The 12256-nt window shown below is 45.0% G+C and overlaps 1 protein-coding gene across 2 annotated transcripts in view; it reads left to right on the top strand.

Annotated features, from left to right (window-relative positions):
- Window positions 1–12256, top strand: part of LOC126108470 (exosome component 10) — a 219304-nt gene that overhangs the window by 47633 nt on the left and 159415 nt on the right. The window lies entirely within an intron of this gene.

The following is a 12256-nucleotide window of genomic DNA, read 5'->3' as shown; positions in this document are numbered from 1 at the left end:
CGAGTAGTCTGTAGCAGCTGCCTCCTCTGGGTCATTTAGCCCTGCTTTGGTTTTTGTCATTTGGCAAACTATCATCATGCTGCTGCTGCTGTGGATGATGATGGTGGTGATGATGGTGGTGATGATGATGATGATGATGATGATGATGATGATGATGGACGACGATGATGATGATGCTGTTGTCGTTGTTGTTGTTGTTGTCATCGTCATCGTGTACATTATGAAGACTGGTTTGTTGTAGCTCTCCATGCTACTCTATCCTATGCAAGCCTCTTCATCTCCGAGTAACTACTGCAACCTACATTCACCTGAACCTGATTCCTGCATTCTTGCCTTGGCCTCCTTGTCTACTTTTGATCCATACACAGTTCCTTCCATTATGAAATTGATGTTCTCTATGTTTCGGGATGCATCCGGTCAACAGATCCCCCCTTTTAGTCAAGTTTTGTTTTCTCTCCCAGGTTGGATTTGGTACCTTCTAATTGGTTATTCAGACTACCCATCTACATCATTGGCCCCTTTCTTAGCTTGCATTTATCGCAATCCTCTTGCCCGGAGCGAAGTCGCAAGGGACTGGAAAAAAGCGGAGGTGACTTCTGTTTATAAATGGAGTAAAAGAACAGCCCCATGAAATTACAGACCAATATCCTTAACATCAGTTTGCTGCAAAATCCTTGAACATATTCTCAGTTCAAATATAATAATCTTTCTTGAGGTCAAAAAAGCTGTCCACAAATCAGCACCATTCTAAAAAGCGTTACTAGCTCGAAACTCAACTTGTCCTTCTTTCACATGACATCCTGAGAACTATGTTAAAAGGCAATCTGCAGGTTCCATATTTCTAGATTTCTGAAAAGAATTGACATGATACCTTGCTGCAGACTGTTAATGAAGGTACTAGTGAAAGGAATAGGCTCCCAAATATGTGAGTGCTTTGAAGAATTTTTAAGTAATCAACCCAGTACAATGTCCTGTACAGCGAGAATTTGTCACCGCCGAGGATATCGTCAGTAGCGCCCCAGGGAAGTGTCATAGGACTGCAGTTGTTCCCTGTATACGTAATTGATTTGGCAGACAGGGTGGGCAGCAGTCTATGGTTGTTTGCTGATGATATTGTGGTGTACGGGAAGTTGTTGAAGTTAATTGACTGTAGGAGGATACAAGATGACTTGGGCAAAATTTTTAGTTGGTGTGATGAATGACAGCTAGCTCTAAATGTACAAAAATGCAAGATAATGCCGATGACTAGGAAAAACAATCCCATAATGTTCAGATACAGCATCAGTAGTGTTTTGCTTGATATGTCGATTAAATATCTAGGTGTAACATTGCAAAGCAGTATGAAATTGAATGAGCATGTAAGGACTTTAGTAGGGAAGGCAAATAACACTGTTCTACAAAAAAACTTTTTTTCTATTTCTGATAAAAAATATTGTGATCCTAGTTGTATTTTGAGTGCTGAATTGAAAACTGTTTTTGGTTTTTTTCTGTCAGCGATAGTTTATGAGTAATCACAATTTTATTTCTCTTTTCAGTTTCTGATATAGTGCAGCAAACGTGAGGTGAAATTCGACAAACAAATGCACACCTTTATGATGTTATAAGTTCATCACATTAATGGAGGGTGGAATCTAACATATAACACAGTAACCTTTGTGTATACACTTTGAAGCATTTATTTGACATGAGAAATTACAGAAAATTGACAAACAATGAGCCACTGCCTCGTAATGCACATCACTTTTTTCTCTTGTGTTGTGAATCTTTCTTCTCTCGAATGATATTCCAGCAATAATCTGCTAACATAGAAGGTACCAACTTCCCTTCATAGCGCCTTTCTATGATAGAAATGTCTTTATGGAATCTTTCCCCATGTTCATCCGATACGTCACTACAACTCCCTGTGATGTAGTCCAGATGAGAGTCCATCATATGTACTTTCAAAGACATATTGCACCCCAAATCCTGATATGCTTTGATCATATCCTTCACCATTGCTTTGTAATTAGTAGCTCTTCTTCTTCCGAGGATGTTTTCCGACACCATCTCGAAACAGTCCCATGCGGTTTTTTCTTTATCAGTTAAACATGCTTCAAAATTTGCATCTTTCTGCAGCTCCCTGATTTGTGGGCCCACAAATACACCTTCCTTTATTTTTGCAGCTGAAAGACGAAGAATTTGGTAGCTAGATATGCAAACCCACAGCCTGTTGGATCCATGGCCTTCACGAATTGTTTCATCAGGCCAAGTTTGATGTGAAGCGATGGAAGTAGTATATATTCAGGAGCTACCGGACTTTCACGTTGTACATTCTTTTCGCCAACTTTCCATCTTCGCCTAGGCCATTTCTTTTTTACGTGGAGAGAATTTTGGTCTCGACTATCCCACTCGCAAAGAAAACAGGCATACTTTGTGTAGCCTTGTTGCATTCCCAGTACCATAGCAATTACCTCGAAATCTGCACATATTTTCCATTTGTGTTCATTGTATTTTAATGAATTTAGCATCCTTTGTACGAATTCGTAATTCTCTTTTGTCAAACTAGCATAAGCTACTGGAACAGAGGATATTTTATTTCCGTTATGGAGCAAAACACCCTTCAGACTTGTTTTCGATGCATCTATGAAAAGTCTCCACTCCTGTGAAATATAAGTGAAGTTCAGCACTTTCATCAGGCCAGCAACGTCATTGCAAAATGTCAGTGCTTCGTCAGTTGAAAAATAAGAAAGAAAGGCATGTTCTCTGTGCCTGAACACACTGATTTTAGTACTTTGGTGCAGTAGATTATACTCTTGTAATCTTGAACCAAGCAGCTGTGCCTTTTGTTTACTTAGTCCTAGATCACGTACTAAATCATTTAAATCTGCCTGTGTTAACAAATGTGGCGATGACTCACTTGTGCAGTGATATAAAGGATCATCATCTGTGATTTCTTCAGTACTACTTATTTCACTGTCACTCGGAATTTGACCTCGAGCTCTTGAAGGTATTGGAAGGTTGTCGGAATGCTGCACTGGCATTCTCGCTGAAGGCAGATCTGGGTAAACAATGTGCCTCTTCGACTTTTTGTTTGTAAAACCCTGAATTTTTGTTAGACAGAAATAACAATCAGTAACATGGTCCTTAGGCTCCCTCCACACCATGGGAACAGCAAACAACGCCACATGCCCTTTACTTTTCCACCACTGAATTAGTTTGCAGTAACATGTAGCACAACAGAAATGTGGTGCCCATTCTTTATCTTGGTCTTCTATCTCTACTCCAAAGTAATGTTTGTATGCTTTCTTTACGACTGAAGAAATTTTCTTAGCAGAAGTTGTCCGGCTTATATCGACATCCACGACGACGTGGCATTTCTGCAAATTTAAAAATACCACTTTGGTAATACACCTGTATCAAATTAATAGTAGGGAACTAGAGGAATGCTGATGTGTAAAGACAAGCAGTCGTTTTACCTTCAGCACCAGGCTCAATCAATTTACACACAGGAACTAAAAAATTCAATCGTGCTCGGAAATATGACAGACAGTTACTTGTCAGCCAAAACATCCACTCGTTAAGACTGACACAAATTGAGGCTAACACCACTGTTGTAAACTCGATGCACCTGCCCCTAGGAGGCGTGAAGCTTTACTGCCGAGGCAGCGACCGGCTGTCGCCGTTCAAGTTAATGAGATGTTTCAGGTGGTCTTAATGACATAGGTGTGGCGGGGGATAACCTAATGATGTCTGATTCTTCCCACCTGCTGTTGCACAAGAAATTATCACGTTCTATCACTACATGATGCGGCAACATACCCGTATTTCTCTATAACGTCTCTGTGATATATATATATATATAACATAAAAAGTATCCCTGACAACGATATTTTGTTTACATATTTGAATTTCCCATGGTAAAATGGTCTAGAAGCACATACTTTAATATCAGAAATAGAACCCATGTCGAACAGTGTAATTATTTGACTTTGGTTTATTGGGATAATTTTAGGAAAGTGTGGTTCATCTGTAAAGGATACTGCATACAGAGCGCTAGTGCAACCTCTTCATGAGTACTGCTAGAGTCTTAGGGACCTGTACGAGGTCGGATCAAGGAAGACATTGAAGCGATTCAGAGGTGACTCACTAGATTTGTTATCAGTAGGTTCAAACAACATGCAAGTGTTACAGGGATGCTTCAGGAATTCAGATGAGGCCTGTGACGTCGGTGGCATAAGTTATTCGTTATATACAAAAAAAAAATTACTATATATATATATATATATATATATATATATATATATATAATAGAGGGAAACATTCCACGTGGGAAAAATATATTTAAAAAGAAAGATGATGAGACTTACCAAACAAAAGCGCTGGCAGGTCGATAGACACACAAACAAACACACAAAATCTAGCTTTCGCAACCAATGGTTGCCTCGTCAGGAAAGAGGGAAGGAGAGGGAAAGACAAAAGGATTTGGGTTTTAAGGGAGAGGGTAAGGAGTCATTCCAATCCCGGGAGCGGAAAGACTTACCTTAGGGGGAAAAAAGGACAGGTATACACTCGCACACACACACATATCCATCCTCATATACACAGACACAAGCAGACATTTGTAAAGGCAAAGAGTTTGGGCAGAGATGTCAGTCGGGGCGGATGTACAAAGGCAAAGATGATGTTGAAAGACAGGTGAGGTACGAGCGGCGGCAAATTGAAATTAGAAATTAGCGGAGATTGAGGCCTGGCGGATAGCGAGAAGAGAGGATATGCTGAAGGGCAAGTTCCCATCTCCGGAGTTCTGACAGGTTGGTGTTAGTGGGAAGTATCCAGATAACCCGGACGGTGTAACACTGTGCCAAGATGTGCTGGCCGTGCACCAAGGCATGTTTAGCCACAGGGTGATCCTCATTACCAACAAACACTGTCTGCCTGTGTCCATTCATGCGAATGGACAGTTTGTTGCTGGTCATTCCCACATAGAACGCTTCACAGTGTAGGCAGGTCAGTTGGTAAATCACGTGGGTGCTTTCACACGTGGCTCTGCCTTTGATCGTGTACACCTTCCGGGTTACAGGACTGGAATAGGTGGTGGTGGGAGGGTGCATGGGACAGGTTTTACACCGGGGGCGGTTACAGGGGTAGGAGCCAGAGGGTAGGGAAGGTGGTCTGGGGATTTCATAGGGATGAACTAAGAGGTTGCGAAGGTTAGGTGGACGGCGGAAAGACACTCTTGGTGGAGTGGGGAGGATTTCATGAAGGATGGATCTCATTTCAGGGCAGGATTTGAGGAAGTCGTATCCCTGCTTGAGAGCCACATTCAGAATCTGATCCAGTCCCGGAAAGTATCCTGTCACAAGTGGGGCACTTTTGGGGTTCTTCTGTGGAAGGTTCCGGGTTTGAGGAGATGAGGAAGTGGCTCTGGTTATTTGCTTCTGTGTCAGGTCGGGAGGGTAGTTACGGGATGCAAAAGCGGTTTTCAGGTTGTTGGTGTAATGGTTCAAGGATTCCGGACTGGAGCAGATTCGTTTGCCACGAAGACCTAGGCTGTAGGGAAGGGACCGTTTGATGTGGAATGGGTGGCAGCTGTCATAATGGAGGTACTGTTGCTTGTTGGTGGGTTTGATGTGGACGGACGTGTGAAGCTGGCCATTGGACAGGTGGAGGTCAACGTCAAGGAAAGTGGCATGGGATTTGGAGTAGGACCAGGTGAATCTGATGGAACCAAAGGAGTTGAGGTTGGAGAGGAAATTCTGGAGTTCTTCTTCACTGTGAGTCCAGATCATGAAAATGTCATCAATAAATCTGTACCAAACTTCGGGTTGGCAGGCCTGGGTGACCAAGAAGGCTTCCTCTAAGCGACCCATGAATAGGTTGGCATACGAGGGGGCCATCCTGGTACCCATGGCTGTTCCCTTTAATTGTTGGTATGTCTGGCCTTCAAAAGTGAAGAAGTTGTGGGTCAGGATGAAGCTGGCTAAGGTAATGAGGAAAGAGGTTTTAGGTAGGGCGGCAGGTGATCGGCGTGAAAGGAAGTGCTCCATCGCAGCGAGGCCCTGGACATGCGGAATATTTGTGTATAAGGAAGTGGCATCAATGGTTACAAGGATGGTTTCCGGGGGTAACAGACTGGGTAGGGATTCCAGGCGTTCGAGAAAGTGGTTGGTGTCTTTGATGAAGGATGGGAGACTGCATGTAATGGGTTGAAGGTGTTGATCTACGTAGGCAGAGATGCGTTCGGTGGGGGCTTGGTAACCAGCTACAATGGGACGGCCGGGATGATTGGGTTTGTGAATTTTGGGAAGAAGGTAGAAGGTAGGGGTGCGGGGTGTTGGTGGGGTCAGGAGGTTGATGGAGTCGGGTGAAAGGTTTTGTAGGGGGCCTAAGGTTCTGAGGATTCCTTGAAGCTCCGCCTGGACATCAGGAATGGGATTGCCTTGGCAAACTTTGTAAGTAGTGTTGTCTGAAAGCTGACGCAGTCCCTCAGTCACATACTCCCGACGATCAAGTACCACAGTTGTGGAACCCTTGTCCGCCGGAAGAATGACGATGGATCGGTCAGCCTTCAGATCACGGATAGCCTGGGCTTCAGCAGTGGTGATGTTGGGAGTAGGATTAAGGTTTTTTAAGAAGGATTGAGAGGCAAGGCTGGAAGTCAGAAATTCCTGGAAGGTTAGGAGAGGGTGATTTTGAGGAAGAGGAGGTGGGTCCCGCTGTGACGGAGGACGGAACTGTTCCAGGCATGGTTCAATTTGGATAGTGTCTTGGGGAGTTGGATCATTAGGAGTAGGATTAGGATCATTTTTCTTCGTGGCAAAGTGATATTTCCAGCAGAGAGTACGGGTGTAGGACAGTAAATCTTTGACGAGGGCTGTTTGGTTAAATCTGGGAGTGGGGCTGAAGGTGAGGCCTTTGGATAGGACAGAGGTTTCGGATTGGGAGAGAGGTTTGGAGGAAAGGTTAACTACTGAATTGGGGTGTTGTGGTTCCAGATTGCGTTGATTGGAATTTTGAGGTTTTGGAGGGAGTGGAGCTGGAAGTGGGAGATTGAGTAGATGGGAGAGACTGGGTTTGTGTGCAATGAGAGGAGGTTGAGGTTTGCTGGAAAGGTTGTGAAGGGTGAGTGAGTTGCCTTTCCGGAGGTGGGAAACCAGGAGATTGGATAGTTTTTTAAGGTGGAGGGTGGCATGCCACCCTCCACCTTAAAAAACTATCCAATCTCCTGGTTTCCCACCTCCGGAAAGGCAACTCACTCACCCTTCACAACCTTTCCAGCAAACCTCAACCTCCTCTCATTGCACACAAACCCAGTCTCTCCCATCTACTCAATCTCCCACTTCCAGCTCCACTCCCTCCAAAACCTCAAAATTCCAATCAACGCAATCTGGAACCACAACACCCCAATTCAGTAGTTAACCTTTCCTCCAAACCTCTCTCCCAATCCGAAACCTCTGTCCTATCCAAAGGCCTCACCTTCAGCCCCACTCCCAGATTTAACCAAACAGCCCTCGTCAAAGATTTACTGTCCTACACCCGTACTCTCTGCTGGAAATATCACTTTGCCACGAAGAAAAATGATCCTAATCCTACTCCTAATGATCCAACTCCCCAAGACACTATCCAAATTGAACCATGCCTGGAACAGTTCCGTCCTCCGTCACAGCGGGACCCACCTCCTCTTCCTCAAAATCACCCTCTCCTAACCTTCCAGGAATTTCTGACTTCCAGCCTTGCCTCTCAATCCTTCTTAAAAAACCTTAATCCTACTCCCAACATCACCACTGCTGAAGCCCAGGCTATCCGTGATCTGAAGGCTGACCGATCCATCGTCATTCTTCCGGCGGACAAGGGTTCCACAACTGTGGTACTTGATCGTCGGGAGTATGTGACTGAGGGACTGCGTCAGCTTTCAGACAACACTACTTACAAAGTTTGCCAAGGCAATCCCATTCCTGATGTCCAGGCGGAGCTTCAAGGAATCCTCAGAACCTTAGGCCCCCTACAAAACCTTTCACCCGACTCCATCAACCTCCTGACCCCACCAACACCCCGCACCCCTACCTTCTACCTTCTTCCCAAAATTCACAAACCCAATCATCCCGGCCGTCCCATTGTAGCTGGTTACCAAGCCCCCACCGAACGCATCTCTGCCTACGTAGATCAACACCTTCAACCCATTACATGCAGTCTCCCATCCTTCATCAAAGACACCAACCACTTTCTCGAACGCCTGGAATCCCTACCCAGTCTGTTACCCCCGGAAACCATCCTTGTAACCATTGATGCCACTTCCTTATACACAAATATTCCGCATGTCCAGGGCCTCGCTGCGATGGAGCACTTCCTTTCACGCCGATCACCTGCCGCCCTACCTAAAACCTCTTTCCTCATTACCTTAGCCAGCTTCATCCTGACCCACAACTTCTTCACTTTTGAAGGCCAGACATACCAACAATTAAAGGGAACAGCCATGGGTACCAGGATGGCCCCCTCGTATGCCAACCTATTCATGGGTCGCTTAGAGGAAGCCTTCTTGGTCACCCAGGCCTGCCAACCCGAAGTTTGGTACAGATTTATTGATGACATTTTCATGATCTGGACTCACAGTGAAGAAGAACTCCAGAATTTCCTCTCCAACCTCAACTCCTTTGGTTCCATCAGATTCACCTGGTCCTACTCCAAATCCCATGCCACTTTCCTTGACGTTGACCTCCACCTGTCCAATGGCCAGCTTCACACGTCCGTCCACATCAAACCCACCAACAAGCAACAGTACCTCCATTATGACAGCTGCCACCCATTCCACATCAAACGGTCCCTTCCCTACAGCCTAGGTCTTCGTGGCAAACGAATCTGCTCCAGTCCGGAATCCTTGAACCATTACACCAACAACCTGAAAACCGCTTTTGCATCCCGTAACTACCCTCCCGACCTGGCACAGAAGCAAATAACCAGAGCCACTTCCTCATCTCCTCAAACCCGGAACCTTCCACAGAAGAACCCCAAAAGTGCCCCACTTGTGACAGGATACTTTCCGGGACTGGATCAGATTCTGAATGTGGCTCTCAAGCAGGGATACGACTTCCTCAAATCCTGCCCTGAAATGAGATCCATCCTTCATGAAATCCTCCCCACTCCACCAAGAGTGTCTTTCCGCCGTCCACCTAACCTTCGCAACCTCTTAGTTCATCCCTATGAAATCCCCAGACCACCTTCCCTACCCTCTGGCTCCTACCCCTGTAACCGCCCCCGGTGTAAAACCTGTCCCATGCACCCTCCCACCACCACCTATTCCAGTCCTGTAACCCGGAAGGTGTACACGATCAAAGGCAGAGCCACGTGTGAAAGCACCCACGTGATTTACCAACTGACCTGCCTACACTGTGAAGCGTTCTATGTGGGAATGACCAGCAACAAACTGTCCATTCGCATGAATGGACACAGGCAGACAGTGTTTGTTGGTAATGAGGATCACCCTGTGGCTAAACATGCCTTGGTGCACGGCCAGCACATCTTGGCACAGTGTTACACCGTCCGGGTTATCTGGATACTTCCCACTAACACCAACCTGTCAGAACTCCGGAGATGGGAACTTGCCCTTCAGCATATCCTCTCTTCTCGCTATCCGCCAGGCCTCAATCTCCGCTAATTTCTAATTTCAATTTGCCGCCGCTCGTACCTCACCTGTCTTTCAACATCATCTTTGCCTTTGTACATCCGCCCCGACTGACATCTCTGCCCAAACTCTTTGCCTTTACAAATGTCTGCTTGTGTCTGTGTATATGAGGATGGATATGTGTGTGTGTGCGAGTGTATACCTGTCCTTTTTTCCCCCTAAGGTAAGTCTTTCCGCTCCCGGGATTGGAATGACTCCTTACCCTCTCCCTTAAAACCCAAATCCTTTTGTCTTTCCCTCTCCTTCCCTCTTTCCTGACGAGGCAACCATTGGTTGCGAAAGCTAGATTTTGTGTGTTTGTTTGTGTGTCTATCGACCTGCCAGCGCTTTTGTTTGGTAAGTCTCATCATCTTTCTTTTTAAATATATATATATATATATATATATATATATATATATATATATATATATATATATATAATATTTAAAAAGAAAGATGATGAGACTTACCAAACAAAAGCGCTGGCAGGTCGATAGACACACAAACATACACACAAAAAAATCTAGCTTTCGCAACCAACGGTTGCCTCGTCAGGAAAGAGGGAAGGAGAAGGAAAGAGAAAAGGATATGGGTTTTAAGGGAGAGGGTAAGGAGTCATTCCAATCCCGGGAGCGGAAAAACTTACCTTAGGGGAAAAAAAGGACAGGTATACACTCGCACACACACACATATCCATCCGCATATACACAGACACAAGCAGACATTTGTAAAGGCAAAGAGTTTGGGCAGAGGTGTCAGTCGGGACGGAAGTACAGAGGCAAAGATGATGTTGAAAGACAGGTGAGGTATGAGCGGCGGCAGATTGAAATTAGAAATTAGCGGAGATTGAGGCCTGGCGGATAGCGAGAAGAGAGGATATGCTGAAGGGCAAGTTCCCATCTCCGGAGCTCTGACAGGTTGGTGTTAGTGGGAAATATCCAGATAACCCGGACGGTGTAACACTGTGCCAAGATGTGCTGGCCCTGCACCAAGGCATGTTTAGCCACAGGGTGATCCTCATTACCAACAAACACTGTCTGCCTGTGTCCATTCATGTGAATGGACAGTTTGTTGCTGGTCATTCCCACATAGAACGCTTCACAGTGTAGGCAGGTCAGTTGGTAAATCACGTGGGTGCTTTCACACGTGGCTCTGCCTTTGATTGTGTACACCTTCCGGCTTACAGGACTGGAGTAGGTGGTGGTGGGAGGGTGCATGGGACAGGTTTTACACCGGGGGCGGTTACAGGGGTAGGAGCCAGAGGGTAGGGAAGGTGGTTTGGGGATTTCATGGGGATGAACTAAGAGGTTACGAAGGTTAGGTGGACGGCGGAAAGACACTCTTGGTGGAGTGGGGAGGATTTCATGAAGGATGGATCTCATTTCAGGGCAGGATTTGAGGAAGTCGTATCCCTGCTGGAGAGTCACTTTCAGAATCTGATCCAGTCCCGGAAAGTATCCTGTCACAAGTGGGGCACTTTTGGGGTTCTTCTGTGGAAGGTTCCGGGTTTGAGGAGATGAGGAAGTGGCTCTGGTTATTTGCTTCTGTACCAGGTCGGGGGGGTAGTTACGGGATGCAAAAGCTGTTTTCAGGTTGTTGGTGTAATGATTCAAGGATTCCGGACTGGAGCAGATTCGTTTGCCACGAAGACCTAGGCTGTAGGGAAGGGACCGTTTGATGTGGAATGGGTGGCAGCTGTCATAATGGAGGTACTGTTGCTTGTTGGTGGGTTTGATGTGGACGGACGTGTGAAGCTGGCCATTGGACAGGTGGAGGTCAACGTCAAGGAAAGTGGCATGGGATTTAGAGTAGGACCAGGTGAATCTGATGGAACCAAAGGAGTTGAGGTTGGAGAGGAAATTCTGGAGTTCTTCTTCACTGTGAGTTTATATATTTTTAATTTATCAACATGCTTCTTTCTCTCAGGGATAGTGTCTTTTCTTATCACTTTTACTTACGTGCATAAGTAAATATTAAACGGGTTCTTGAGGGGCCTCAGTTACTCATGTACCAACTTTAGATTTTGAACATGATGACTAAAATATAGTTGCCGTTAACTGAATTGAATGTAATTTTGTTAATTTCTGTTTAATGACTGCAAAGCAAGGCTTGAGAGAATTTCGATTGTTGCCGTGGAGCGGCCAAGATAAAAGTTACTGAACTCATGGAATCTTTGTAGTTTAAAAACGTGAACTTCAACGTAAATTAATTATCTGTTGCAATTTTAAAAATGTTCTTATAACGAAATCTCTCACATTTACAGTTACTGTTAACACTGAAAAATAAATTAATAGTTCGGCGCGTAAAGGCCGACCAGAGGCTGCATCGGAAGATGAGCTTTTCGCAGCGCAAATTACTGAAAAAATGCTTATTAAAAATAATTAGCCACTGTAAGCATTTGAGGTGACAACTATTACAAAGAAATTCATTTTGTAATAATAATAACAAGTTTATTTTAGCAATAAATACAAATAACTTACATGAAATATGTGTAGCCGCTGAATGGCTGCCTTCCGTATAGCGAAACAAAACAGTGTGTGTACCACAAAATACGTCCTTCCTCCTCGGCCGTACAATCACGTCTCTTTCAATCCTTTCTTATTTTCATAGGCATTAAGT

This window comes from Schistocerca cancellata, chromosome 11 (assembly GCF_023864275.1).
Source record: "Schistocerca cancellata isolate TAMUIC-IGC-003103 chromosome 11, iqSchCanc2.1, whole genome shotgun sequence".
Lineage (NCBI taxonomy): Eukaryota > Metazoa > Arthropoda > Insecta > Orthoptera > Acrididae > Schistocerca > Schistocerca cancellata.
Note: the sequence above shows the minus strand (reverse complement) of the source record. Positions and strands in the feature narration are given on the sequence as shown.